We start from the raw sequence: 14,497 nt of genomic DNA on the forward strand, positions 1-14,497 counted from the left end.
GCATGCAGGGCAGTGGGAGTGAAAGCATGAGTAATAATCATGCTTTGGAGAAAGCTGGTTTCATGCCTGGTTTGGCTCCTTTATGATGCTGCTGCTACCCTGGCAAGATGAGCTGGGCACTGCATAAAGGAAACACTTGGTGGGTGTTCCTGGATTTGGTTCTACACGATCCAGCCTTTCTGCCCCACACCTTGGTCATTGCTCCAGTCTCTTAGCTCTATTAGCTGCCAACTCTGTTGCCCATTTACCTAACTCATAATTTGTGCACTTAGCTTCTTACCTAATTTTCTTTTCCAGTACCATTTCATTTCTTGTCCGAGACCCTAAAGTATTTATGGTCAGCCTCTCAAGTTATAGCTTTCCTGACTTGCCTTGGCTTCCACGTTGTGTGTTCCAGATACTTCCCTATAGCCCTCTCTTGATGTGTCCCAGTCATGCTGTAGTAGCTACACAGCTCAAAGGATCAGAAGAAGGTCTGTGTAGGTTGATGACAGGCATGAGAACAAAAGGGATTAATACCTATAGTCATATCAACTTTCCTTTCAAGGCCTGTCTCCTTCCATTTCCAGCAGTGTGACCTTGTATAAGTTACATAAACATTCTGAGCCTTCATTTCTTCATTTGCATATAGAAGACACTTACCACTAAACAGAAGCTCGATATCACCATTGATATTATACACCACTGCAACAGGGTGTAAATTTACACACTGTTCTTGAATGTGCAACAACAACAAAATGTGAAACCCTTCCTCTATAATTGGTCTGTCCTCACCAAAAAGAACCCTCCCTCAGGCGCTCCTGCCCCAAGTGGCTGAACCTCTGGGATAAGGGCAGTTTCAGTCCCACCAGAGGGAGTTCATTCAATTCTATGAAGAAAACCAGTTCTTTAAGTAAATTCTTTATTTCTGTTTGCTAAAGTGCTCAGTTTTTCAGACTTCTGCTTTTTCCCCTCTGTTTCTTTCCAAGATGACATTGAATGTGAGACTTAACTGATCTCATGATGATGGAGGGAGATGAGGGGTCCTTGGTTGTCCTTTGGATCCTTGATGGTCTCTGCTGTGTCATGGCTCATCTGGGCTGCAACCTGGACGGATGACGACTGAGAGGGGCCAGTGCCATCCCAGGGCGTTCTGCTGGTGTCTGATGCTGAAGCCTGCAGCTGGTGTAACTGATGGACCATCCCATCCTTGCTGACTGGTCCCTGCCTTGTTGGCACTGCAGAGGTCCAGTGTGACTCTCTTAGATTTCTTGTGCAGACAGTTCACCCTGCTGCATGAACCATAGGCAGTTGTGCTGCAAAGTGATTAGCAGTTAGTGCTGGGCAGGAGGAACCATGATTTGTAATATTTGCAGATTTTCGTGGTGTAAGTAGTTCCACTTTGGCATTTCAGGCCACCAGTATGACAACACCCAATGCAGAGTTGGGAAGAGATGCACCATATGGGTGCAATAGATACAAATAATCTCAAGACGACAGATAATAGTAAAATGTAGTGAAATAACTATGGAGTGATAATTTCAAGTATTTAATTATCTTTATTTTTAATAGAAGTTATTTAATTTTAAATTTAAATAATTTAATTTTTAATAATTCCTGTGTTTAACAAATGGCTTGCAATATTTCTGACAATTTAACCGTCAGCAATCTGAGCTGACGAGCCAGCTCTAGTCCACCACTGGCAAGTAACTTCATCTGCTTTGTCAAGACAGCTTCTGACAAGCTCCTAATCAGATCCTCAACTAAGTTCAATGTTCCCTTTCAGGGTCAGCTTGGAAAGCTAAATTTAGGCCCACCCTCTGCTATCCACAACCAATGATGCAATATCCTCTCAAATACTAAAAATGAAGCAGGGCAGAAGCTCTTCTGCCCATGGCATTAACCTTGACCCACATAACTCACTCCTCCCCACTGCACCCCCAGCAGAATGTTAAAATCCCCTAGATTCTTGAAGCAAATTCACTCAGTGGCCAATTCATAGAAATGCGTTTCGTCCAATGAGGAATTCGCCAAATTTATTTTTACTTTATTTTAAATGACTAGTTTTCCTAATAGCATTTTAAGGAAGAATGCTGAATTTGATCTGCAACAGCTGGAGGAAAGAGGCCCAAAGAGAGGAAGTTTTATTAAATGTTTGCCCGGGAGCCCACATGGACATCTCCTTCCTGCTGCTCATTGTACAAAGCTGCTTTCTCTGATCTTGGTGGCTCTTTCTACAGAGTCATAGTTACTTCCTTCTCCGTTTTGCAGATTCCATAACCCAACCTGCCTCTTAGGACTTCTTAGTGGTCGTAGAAGAGAATGCTGCTGCTCAAGTGTTTCCATTGGATAGCTATTTGAGCAAAACAAATTAAAGCAGAGATCAACTAGCAAAAATAACAAGCCCAAGAGAGTTCTGGAGATTGAAGTCAGCACAAAGCATTCCTCATAGACAGCCCTGGTCTTTGTTTATATAGCGATTCGTAGTCTCTTCTTAATCACTTAGGCATTTTAAAACGTTGGGCTCAAGTATCTGGGCTCGTAGGTATTGAGAAATCACTGAAGGCTTAAGTAGGGAAATGACAAGATTTGATCTGCTTCATAGTAGGAATATATGAGAAAAAACAAAAAGTGGAATTTGTAAGCAGGGAACCTGAGAGTTCATTAGAAGCTAGGTAAAAGATGAGAGCCTAACTCCAGTAATGGAAATGATGGAATTATAAGAGCACTTTCCTGGCTACTCTAATTTAGTGGGCTCCCATTTTATTCTTTATCACTGTGCCCTATTTGTTTCCTTCCTAGCATCTATGGAAATTTGTCATTTCATATTTATTGTTGACTTACCATCTGCTTCTCCACTAGACTGTAAGCTCCACTGAGGCAGGCCTGCTTTATTTCCGAAAGTATTCTCGCCATCCAGTGCAGGGTGGAGCACATAACAGGTGCTCCACAAACATCTGTGGAAGAAAGAGTGGTTAACAAAGGATGTTTCTTAGTGAGAGAAGTTTAGCTTTGTTTGGGGGCAAGGAAAATGTGATCATGGAGAAAGAGGAATAGAAAGCACAGAGAAGGGATGATAAGAGATGGTACAGATTCCGGGAGAAGCAAGAGCAAATGGGAGAAAAATGATAGTAGAGGAGTTAGATTGGCCTGGTAGAAGGGCTCTGCTTCTTCTGGCAGGAAGAAACGAGGAAGGAATGGGTATAGAGGCTAATTGGATATATGTTATAAGACTGATGGTCTTTTCCTGCAGAAATGGTAGGCATCGTTATCAGGAGAGAGAGAGATAGAGAAGTAAAGATGAAGGGGCAGGAAGAAGAAGAGAAGGAGGGAGAAGAAGAAAAGAAGAAGGGGAATTGAGAGTTTTAGGAGGTGGTGAGAATTTAAGAAAATTACTCCAAGGAAGGGAAAAAAATCATTGACCAAATATGCCTAAAAAGATTTCTGAAGGAGGGGCCAGCTGAGGAATGAGATGACCAAATTAACCTGGCCCTAAATCTCATGGGCCAGCGATAGCGAAGTGGAACAGGAAGACGGGAGGGTCAGCTGTAGTAGAGATTTGCAGGAGGCCATCTCTCTTCCTGGTTAATCTTGTGTCTTACCGCAACAAAGAGAAAGATTTCAGGATTCCTGGCTGGGGTTCAGATGAATCATTCATCTCTCCAGCTGTTAAAAGTTTTAAATGTGTTCGATAGGACACAGACATCAAAAACAGCCCCTCAGCAGTCGGCTCCTCTGGAGAAGTCCTCACCGAGGGGCCGGAGCCTGCCTTGTCCTGCTGTGTCCTAGATCTGGATGATAACTCACCTGCCCTTGACTATAACTTCCTTTAGCAGGAAGGCAGCTGAGCAATAGTATGACCAAATATCATTTGCATTTAGGTGATTGCCTTCTATAAGAAAAAGTTCATGAATTTAGACCTTGACAGATGTGGTTTTGATTCCTGGCTCTGGCACGGAGAAACTTTGTGATCTTGAATAAATTGCCTACCTTTTCAAGCCTCTATTGTTCAGAGTAAAATGAGGGATATCACTGGAAGGTAGAAGGTCGAAATGAGATGGTGCATGTAAATAACCCAGTACAATGCACAGCATGAAGTAGACACTCAATAAATATTTTGCTGCCTTCTCCCCTCCTTTCCTCTCTCCCTCACTCCCTCTTTACTTCCTTTCTTCCCTCCTTCCCTTGTATTTTAGTAATCAGTTTTCTGTACTAGATTGCAAGACTCCTCAGGGCAGGAATGACATCTTGATCATTAAAAAATAACTTTTATTTTATCTTTATAAAGTAATATATGTACTTGCCAGCTATAAAATTCAAATAATACAGAAGGGCAACTGCCTCATCTCTCTCTATCCCCAGTCGCATTCTCCAGAGAAAATCATACCAATTCTTAACAGTTTTGGATTTTAATTATTCTGGTACCATCTCAATTTGCCAAAAACAGTATGTTAATACTGTCATTTTCTGATTTATCAGTTTTCAAGATTACTTTTATTCCTAGTTAACAGAAAGATTTAGCGTACTTACACTGCCATCATATCTCTGCTTCCCCCCAAAATTGTCTCTTTTAATAACTTCATTGGTTAACTTTATAATTTTAAATAATAAATATTTTACTTTTTTCTATCCGGTCTATGTAGCATCTCTTGATTCCCTACACTATAAGATGGGAACATAATCACACCTACTCCTCTCTTCAGCTTTCCTCACCCCTTTTACTTTCTAACTTCTGTCATTTGTACTTTTACTTTTATATGGTTAAGGTCGATAACATTTGCTTTCTCTTCTGGAATTGTAATTAAGTCTTCTGTACTCTGTTGATAAACAGATTCTAAAGGATACATGTTAGTAAATAGTACTCGCGTTGTTATGACTACGTTAATATTGTTCATGGCCTAGTCAAACATATTTACTTTTTTGTTTAGATTTTTGTTTTTCCTAGGGTTTCTAATCGCCTTTATTTTTCTTTCATTGTTTGTTTTTATAATATATGCAACTCTTTCAGTGTCTCAGGGATCAAACTGATGGACTTCTCTCTTTTTTTGAATACCTCCTCCCTGGACTTCTCCTGTTCCAACATAGCTGGTTGCTCTCTAGAATGGCTGTGAACCTGTTGTCTTGGGACTTCCATTTATTACTCCTCTGAGATGAACCTACCCTGTCCAAAATTCACTATTTTCCTCCTTTCTGGTTGGTTAACTCATTTTATGGAAAAAAGTCCAGAAGTTAGTATCTAAGAAAGGATATATGTGAAGTAAGCTTTTTAAGTCCTTGCATGTCTAAAACTATGTTGCCCTCATATTGATTAGTTTGTTTTGGTTAAAAATTTTAAGGTTAAAAATTTTTCCTTGAGGATATGTCTTCTAGTGTTCAGGGAGGCTGATAGCAATCTAATTATCTTTCCATTATAAGTGACCTATTTTATTTATCTATCTCTTCGTGGAAGCTTTTAGAATCTTACCTTTTAAACTTAATGTTCTGATACCATAAAATTATATGAGTGAATATTAATTTTATTTCTTTTCATATACTGTTACATACCCAATGGGTCTTTTCAGTCTGAAGTCTCATAAGTACTGAAAAATTATCTTTTACTTAAAATTTTATTATTGTTTCTCCTCTATTTTAATAGACTTTTAATTTTAAAATAATTTTAGAATAACAGAAAAATTTCAAAGATTGTATAAAAAATACCCACATGCTCCACACCTAATTTTCTCTATTAACATCTTACGTTAGTCTGGTGCATTTGTTACAATTAATGAATCAATATTAATACATTCTTATTAACTTGGGTCTATATGTTTTTTTTAGATTTTCTTAATTATTATCTAAAGTTATTTTCTTTCTGCTTTAGGATCTCATCTAGATACCACAATATATTTATATTTAGTAGTCATGTCTCCTTAGGCTCCTATTGGCTGTGATAGTTTCTCAGATTTTTCTTCTTTTTGATGACCTTGACAGTTTTGTCAGGTATTTTGTTGACTGTCTTTCAATTGGGATTTGTCTGATGTTTTTCTCATGATTTAAGCTGACGTTATGGGTTTTGGGAGGAAGACCACAGAGATAAAGGACCATTTTCATGATATCATATAAAGGGTATGTATTATTAAAGTGACATCACTGCTGATGTTACCCTTGATCACCTGACCGATGCAGTGGTTCTCAGGTTTCTTTAAAATGTTAAGTCATTTTATCCTCTTTCCATATTGTACTCTTTGGAAAGATTTCACTATGCACACCCTTGCTTAGGTGGGGAGTTATTCTTCACCTCCTTAAAGACAAAGTATGTACATAAATTATTTGGAATTCTCCTTCATGGAAGATCTTTCTCTTCTTCATTTATTTATTTAGTTATTTGTGGTGGTATAGAGTCATGAATATTTATTTTGTATTTTGTGTTATAATAAAATAATTATTTATTTTCTTGCCCAAAGTGTTTCAGCTTTGACCCCATGAGGTTTCAGTTGGCTCTTCTGTCCTTTTGACATACCTCCAACACTGTGAATTTATTTATTTTTTCATTCATTCATTCATTCATTCATTCATTCATTTCTCCAAGGAAGCATGGTTCCTTTTAGTGGTAACTGGTATTAGAAAACAAAATCCGCGTGCTTGTTGCTACTGGAATATTGTTGCTTCTAGGCCCTCCCAGCTACAGAACAAAACTTATGCGCGTATATCAATTTATATGTATATACATATATCTATAAATATTTCTATATATAACGTTTGTATTTATAATAAGCTAAGCATGAGTTCATACTAATGATCCACAGGAATCATTCCTTCTAGCTGCTGTCCCTTGGTAAACTCACTCCAACGGAGAGAATCTTGGCTCCTGCCATCCCCTATCCACTTGCTTGATTGTTCAATTCCAGGACATATCACAGTATTGAGATAGTTAACTGGTACTCTGATGGGAAACAACTTTATCAACTAGAGTTCAATGCTTATATATGGTTTCTTTTGCCTTTAGTCTTGCAGAGTCCATTCACTTCCACTGTTACTAAGGTCAGCATCTTTTTCCCTCATTTACCTTCAGTGAAGTTGTACATTTATAATATAATTAGGTTGTTTTGTCATATTCTGCATTCATTCTGGGATCCCTCGACCTAATAATTTTCTTGAAGATTTCTTTAACATTCCTTTTCAAAACTTCTATTGATTTTTTTCTTGCTATCAAATTTTATTTTCCAAGAGATATTTCGTTTCTTTAGTTTAGTTTTGTTTTGCTTCTTGAATTTTTTATACCATCTTATTCCTTTTTCATAGATGCTACCTGTTGTTAGCAAACTGCATCGATAAAAATCTTTTATAGGGATATTAATGAGAATTTTTTGAAGTTTTTTTCTCTCTGTCTAGCCTGTTTTCTTCAAGTTTCTCATTCTATTTAGTCTCACGTCTGTGTTCCATATTAGAAGTTTTTCTCTGGTCTCCGATCACCTCTGTTTGACTGCTCATGATTTAGAGTGGGCAATCTGATTTCTTGATTGGAATCTTTGGAATCTGTGAGGGCATGGATGGGTTTGCTTAGTGCTGAGTTCCCCTGTAATCTGGCTAGGCTATTGCTGGAGAAACCCCTGACATTGAGGTTAAGTCTTTCCACTTAGGCCTATTCCTTGAAGAAGTACCTTCTTCCAATCTTCAGCCTGCATTGTAAGGCCTGTGTGCTAGCAGTCTGGTAGCCAAGTAGTTATTCATTTAAACTATGCATTTTCAGACTAGTACGCACACCCTCAACTACGCGTGGCCTTCCACAAAATAGAGACTGTTTTAAACTTTCTAATGTGCTGCCATTGTGGGGGAAGGGAAGTAACACTGTGACATGGAATAGCCATAAGAATGTGGGGAGAGAGATCCAATTGTTTTTTTATTAAAGCTTTCGACCAATCTTCTTTATTTTGTCTTCTCACCTCCCCTTAATTCCCATTTCTGGAGATAGCTATTGTGTGAATTTCTGAGCCTAGATGAATTTGAAGTGAAGATTAGGTCAGTTGTCAGCTGTCCTCATTGCTGGTTAGATTTGGCCTGCTTGGATTTACAAAACCCATTGGTTAACATTCATATGTCTGCTTTTCTGCTTTCCTAATTTTGTGCTATTATATTATCTCCATTTATCCTTGGGTATGTAGTTTTTAAAACCTTATCTATTTATCTATCTATTCCTCTTTTTTTTTTTTTTTGCATTTTGCAGTTTTATGGGATTTTCTGGTGGGAGCAAAATTAGATTCTCGTGTTTATAATTCATTGTCATCTTTTCCCAAATCTGGTTTATAACTTTTACCCCTTGATATAATACATTCTGTGTTTTAACTGCTCAACAAATGTTAGTTACATCAAAATGTATAGAACCTAGAGGATCTCCATTGCATTGTGCTTTAAAGTTGATTGAACCCTAATGCTATACTAAAGATATTATATACCATGTCCCAAATGTAACTATCTTTCTAGAGACTTTCTGCTTTCTCAACTAAATTCAGAACAAAGAGAATCTTTATGACTAATTTCTTTTTTTTTCATATCTAAATAAGCCTCTAGGGAAGAGCAGCTAAACAAATTTATTATGGCTTGTAAATCAGCAATATTAAAACCAGTATTAGCTGTTTTCACTTGAAGTATTGGGAGAGTGGGGTTCAGCAGAAGTCCCTGCTCTCCCAGCATGGTCTTCAGTTAAAATAGATGAAGATGTTAATAATTAGCTTTATCAATGGATATTCATTCATGCAGCATTAGTCTTCCATTCCAAACATATTTGACTGAATATTGATTATGTGGCTCAATATTCTTAGACAAATGGTTCTGCTTTGGTGTATGATGAGTTCCACTGGATTAAAACTGCCTACTTGCCTCTTATAAATTGTAGCTTCCTATGTGGTTTAAATATAACTTGTTTATGTGGTGACACGATGCCGGACAATTAAAGAACTGGGATTTAGTCCTGGCTCTACGACTTCCAAAGTTTAAGACTCTTGACTAATCAATCTTCTCAGCTTCCCCGATGCTCTGACTTCCCATGTGCAGAACTGAATTGATGACACTCATCTTGGCTGATTAATAACAGGGATAATACCTACTCATGTTGAAGCGAGGATAAAATGAGTAAATGATGAAACTCCTGCTAGACTCCTTTAGTTTGTAAAGTATTATACAAGTATAAAGAAATAGTATTTTAACATTTTAAACACTATGTTAAAATGAGACCTATTGAACTAAAAGATTTAGCGATGGCTTTTAAAAAATAGCAGGAGGAAGGACTTCTGAGTCCCTTGCCTCTTGAATAGTTTATGGATTAGAAGCAACACGCTGAGTAGATCTTTTGCTCACATCAGTTCTCCTTCTAAATAATCTGGCTTTGCTTTTGCTCTTGACTGAAGAACAAGGAACGGCTGAGATCTCGACCTAATCTTTTGAAGCTCCCTGTATTTTACTTGGCTCCTCTCCCCGCCCTGAAGTTAAATGTAACTTCCAAAATTTCACTGCCCATCTTATGAAATTATTTTGTAAACAATAAGTAAGATCAAGTTTAGGTGGTTCATCTACATTTGTCTGTCTTAGCATCCAAAATGCTCAATGGTACCAGCATTTTTGCTTAGAGAATTCTCTGTAATGTCAAGAGCTCTCTCTCGGTCATGTTAGCCGGATGTCATTCATTGATTTCAGGAGAAAACCCAAGTCTGTGCTTTAGTTGCCTGCTCTGGACTTGGATTCCGACATTGAAAAGGTTTAACACATACGATCAGTGACATTCAATTGGAAAACCGACACAAAGCCATTCTCAAGGATTTCCTCCTTTATTTCTAAAATACTTTTTGACCACTGGAAAGGGGGTTGATCCTTCCCTTTTGTTTCTTTTAGTATGTTCGCAGTGACATAGAAAAAGAGAGAGAGAGCACTGCACCCAGGGAGCTTTCTTTTCTTTTCTTTTTTTTCTTCCACTTGAAAGATTTCATTGTTCCACCTCCACAGTTGACTGCAGGCCCTGGAGAAAGCAGCAAAAAAGATGAAGAAAGAGAGAAGAATGATTACCGATGTATTTTCAGAGAGGCAGCCTCTGGCTAAAATAGAAATATATTGATTTGTGAAAGAGGATCCTTGTTACGTTTTAACTATCTAATGGGGCTGGCTTTATCATTTGTGCCTTTAGTACTGCTCGTACTTGATTTAATCAGGAACGAAGTCTTTAAGCTGACTTTATAAACCTCCAACACAATAGTTAGTTGTCAGCTGTGATTAGATTTAATTAGCGTTAAGTGGAAAAATATCAGCATTTTTTCCCCTCCTTTCCCTACCCGATACCCTCTCTACCCTCCCTACCTTTTTATTTTTGAAACTTTTCCCCAGGGAGGTATTTTTGCTCCCTCCTTTCTTATTTCTTAGTTCTAGAGAATAACAATGTAAATATACACATGGAAGGAAGGAAGAATATGTACCTCAGTTGTTTATTTTTTGTATTCTTAGATAAAACACATGCAATCTGAGTTGTTTATTTTTTGTATTCTTAGATAAAACACATGCAATCTGAGGTGCTGGCTGCTTTTGTGTAGCTGTATATTGACAAGATCACTCAGATTAAGAATTTCCAAAACGTAATTATCACTTTAAGTCTGCAAAGAGCCTTAGTTAGGAGGAAAAGCAAGTATTATAGAACCAGGGACGGTGGTGGTGATGGTAATGGTTGTGTAGTGCTCAGGAAAAGTTTTTAATGGATTAATTTGTTAGCATACTTTTGCTTGTACTATGTGAAGTACAATAATTTATTAATTTAAATAAGACTGGCATCATCTTAAGACTCTGTAATTATACATATGGTAAAAATCCAAATTCAATGGTAAAAATCCAATTGAAAAATCATTGCTAAAGATGTTCTCAGAAGTTTCTGGATTGGGTAATTGGCTGTTCTGGGTGAGAGAAAAAAAAACATGTGAGGAAGAGCAGTTTTGGAAGGAAAGGAGAGCAGATGTTTGGTTTTTGATAAGATGTATTTGAAATGTCCAAGGGCCGTTGGCTAGAGCTGTTCCATGGGAATTTGCTATTGAGAGGACAGTGTGGAATCCATCTCGGAGTCCCCAACACAGGATGGACAAGGCTCTGAGAAAGAATGAAATCATGTAGGAGAATAGATGACAAGGAAGAACCATGGGCCAAGTAGACTGCAGTACCATGGGAGCTTTGAAGTAAACATTTAAAAGTTCGCTTGGAACCAGTATCCACGCAGACAGTGCCAGCAGGAAGGGAACAGCGGTGTTCCCTGACAGGTGACTTTAAACACCCACCATTTCTCTTTGGGGGAAGTAATCATGAGACTTAGGACTTAAATGTAGCTCAATATGACCAGAAGTTTGGGGTCTAAGTTGAAGATAGAGTTAATAAGTGTACACATTGATTTATGCCCAATCGATTTTTTGTAGATGTTTTTTCTAGCAAAAAGAAAATAAGAAAAAGTTAATAGGAGGATATAGAATCTGGTTCTAATTCCCCAGTTCCTTTTTAAGACATTTATTGCATTATATTTTGACCTGTTTTTATAAATATACATGAACACACATCTCACAAGCCTTATATTTTGTGCAAAGTAAATATTACAATTTCTGACCTATTTCTGTGGTAGATATTTTTGATAGTACTACACAAGAACTGAGTATTTACCAGTGCCCTTAGGCATTTTGGCAAAATAAATGGAAAGTGAGCTGCAAGGTTTGTTTCTTATTTATTTATTCAGTCTTTCTAGTATTTCAGTCACTTTTTTTTCCTCTCAATCTATTTTCTAGTTCCTGACCAATTACCAAATATGAGTCCTTGTGAATTCAATGGGTTATATAAATATAAAGAAATTTGATCTTGAGCTTACATGTTTTGGAAGAGACGAACGGTAATTTTATGTAAATGACATTGAAATCTCAACAAAACAAAACAAACAAAACAAAACAAAACAAAAAACAGTCTATTTCTAATTGAAAACCTCAAAGTAAAACATCTCTAATTTTTTAGGTAAAAAAATGTTAGTCTCAGGTGAGAGAATTCCTTCTTTGCACTTTGTTTGAAAAACAGAACAACTAGGGAAAAGGGGACATTTGGTCATTTCAGTAACTATCAAATGATCACAAATTTTTTTTTTTTGTTATTGTTTCTCCCCATTCCTGTATTCTGCAATTCCCAATAAGATTTCATGACTTGGCATCGATAATCTATATCATAGATGCTCAATTAATGTCCATTTAACTGACCCACTAGAGTAACCATGCTGTCCATTCCCTCAGTAAAACCTGCTGGACAGTGCTCATCACAGAAGAATACTGGCAGCCAGAAGACTATTCCAGTACATCCATGTATTTCTGCCCCATCGGATGAGTTTTATGTTTACCAAGAATCAGCTAATTTTGTTCCCAAATCTGTTTATGCCAATTGCATATTATTAAAGTTACATGATTTATTAAATAGTGTGAAAACCAAAGAGATATGAATATGAGAAGAAAGAGAGTTGTTTCCACAAAAACTAAACTAAATTTTGAATAATATCTGTGAGGCAGGGAGGGAGTTATGTAATGTGATCAGACATTATAAAATCTTAGAAAATACTCAAAAAAAATATAGAGAAGTAGATTTTCACGTTTCTTCACAGCTAAACCTATCTTTTAATTCCACTTTAAAGAACTGAAACTGGAGATTAAAAGATGATGCTTTATGCAAGAATGAACTCCAATCAGACTGTAAGAAAATGTTCTACCACAAAAGATTGATGAATGAATACACAGAGAAATTATTGAAGCAAATGTAAATTATTTAGATATGCATGTATCATTTCTTATCTTTCCTTTAACTCCTTTTTTGATTAACCCAGTAACTATCAATCCTGACTGTGTCCAATTAGAGGGTATTTATCAGGCCAGGTTAAAGTTTTCAAGTTTCCTTTGTTCTCTCAATATTAACAGGATGTACTATACTAATGAAGAGTGTGAGTAAGCTCCTGGAGAGCACTTATTTTTTTTTCAGACATTTGAGGTATAAATATTTATTTCGATACTAATTACATATTATACAGTATGTGTATCATCTTCTGGGTTTGAATCCTGCCTCCTGTTCTTACTAATTCGTTAATGTCTTCAAGGCATAGTTTCTACCTAGCAGAAATAGGATAGCAGAGACATTGCAATATAATATCCTAACTTACTGGGCTAAGAGGATTAACTCTGTTTGTGTGCAGAAAGCACAGCATCAGGCAAATAATAGAAACTAAAAATATAATACTTATTGTTTCTTAAAGTAGGTTTCAAGTGTTTCTATATACCAATTGATTTTTAATGTAATGATGAACTCTGGAAGTTGTTGGGTGAAAAAGATTGAACATTATTCACCATTTCATGGGAGCTATGGCAAACCTGAGATAGCTGGGACCCTATAATTAGATGACATGGTGGCCAGAGGTCAAAACTGAGAGCAGCAAGTCAGAATCTTTGGTTAGGGGTCAGTGATCAAACTCAAGCAGAGATCAGAATTTGCAGTAGATGCTTCCAAGTGAAGTGTTCCCTCTTTGTAAAGCACTGTTGTTGGAGGTAATGAGCTATGCACCCTGGTTACTGAAGGTCTGAGCTGTGTTTCTTCTCTTATCGTTTACTCTCAATGCAGCAGCTAGAGTGAGCCTTTTAAAGCCTAAATGAGATCCTGCCACTCCTGTGCTGAAAACCATAAAAAGGCTGCTCATTTCACTATGAGTAAAAGCCCAAGTTCTTATAGTAAATGGCCTGCAAGACTTTACAATGATCTGGGCCCTCAATGACTTCTCTGCTCTCATTTCTAATTATTCCTCTCATTCACTTTCCTCCAGCTACCACTGGCCTCATTGATATTCTTTTTTTAAAAAGTCCAGCACTCTCCTGTGCTATGACCTTTGTTGTTCCCTCCACCGGGAATGCTGCTGGCCCTGCTTCCTCACTTCCTTCAGGTCTTTGCTCAAGTCTTACTTTTCCAGTGAAGCTGACCTTGACCACCTCTCATGACCCACATTTTCCTTTCCCCATCTTACTTTCCCTTTTATATTATAGAACTTAGTTATGTTTATTTTTTTCCTGTCTGTCTCTCTTTGCTAGAATGTAAGTTCTGCTAGGGCAGAGTTCTTTATGTGTAGTTTTGTTTACTTTTGTATTGCGAGTGCTTAAAACAGTGCTTGGACCATAGTCTGACTCGTTAAATGAATGAACAAATGAATGGAAGAACCAGGACAGGCCTGAAAATAGCCCAGGGTAGTCTTTGCCAAGGGCAAAGCAAATGACGAAAGTCTCAGTCTCTGGGGATTTCTTGAGGAGAGCAATGATCTTTTTAGACTGGAATGGCTCTCTTGACTTTAGCTTGCAAATCTCCATTTTTCCTAAGTCCCACTACTTTCTTGATTTTATTTCCTTAACTTCAGATTTAGTCAGGCAAAGAAAGTCAGAGAACTGTGGCTAAGACCCAGATGATCCAGATAATAAACATATCTTTGCTTCAGTTTTGTGACATAAGGGCAAATAGCCAT

The 14,497-nt window shown here is 37.3% G+C and overlaps 1 protein-coding gene and 1 long non-coding RNA gene across 2 annotated transcripts in view; one reads left to right on the forward strand and one right to left on the reverse strand.

Annotated features, from left to right (window-relative positions):
* Nucleotides 1-884: 884 nt before the first annotated feature.
* LOC120585406 (uncharacterized) lies at nt 885-3,606 on the reverse strand. The gene is made up of 2 exons (XR_005648325.1): nt 2,824-3,606; nt 885-1,295 (listed from the first exon to the last, which is right to left on the reverse strand). It is a non-coding gene; the product is annotated as an uncharacterized LOC120585406 (long non-coding RNA).
* Nucleotides 3,607-10,965: 7,359 nt separating this feature from the next.
* TMC1 (transmembrane channel like 1) overlaps nt 10,966-14,497 on the forward strand; it is a 259,282-nt gene continuing 255,750 nt past the window's right edge. Inside the window, exon 1 of the mRNA XM_039841651.1 lies at nt 10,966-11,243. The gene's annotated coding sequence lies outside the window, so the exon portion shown is untranslated. The remainder of the gene's footprint in view (nt 11,244-14,497) is intronic.

Source organism: Pteropus medius, unplaced genomic scaffold (assembly GCF_902729225.1).
Source record: "Pteropus medius unplaced genomic scaffold, Ma_sr-lr_union100, whole genome shotgun sequence".
Taxonomy (NCBI): domain Eukaryota; kingdom Metazoa; phylum Chordata; class Mammalia; order Chiroptera; family Pteropodidae; genus Pteropus; species Pteropus medius.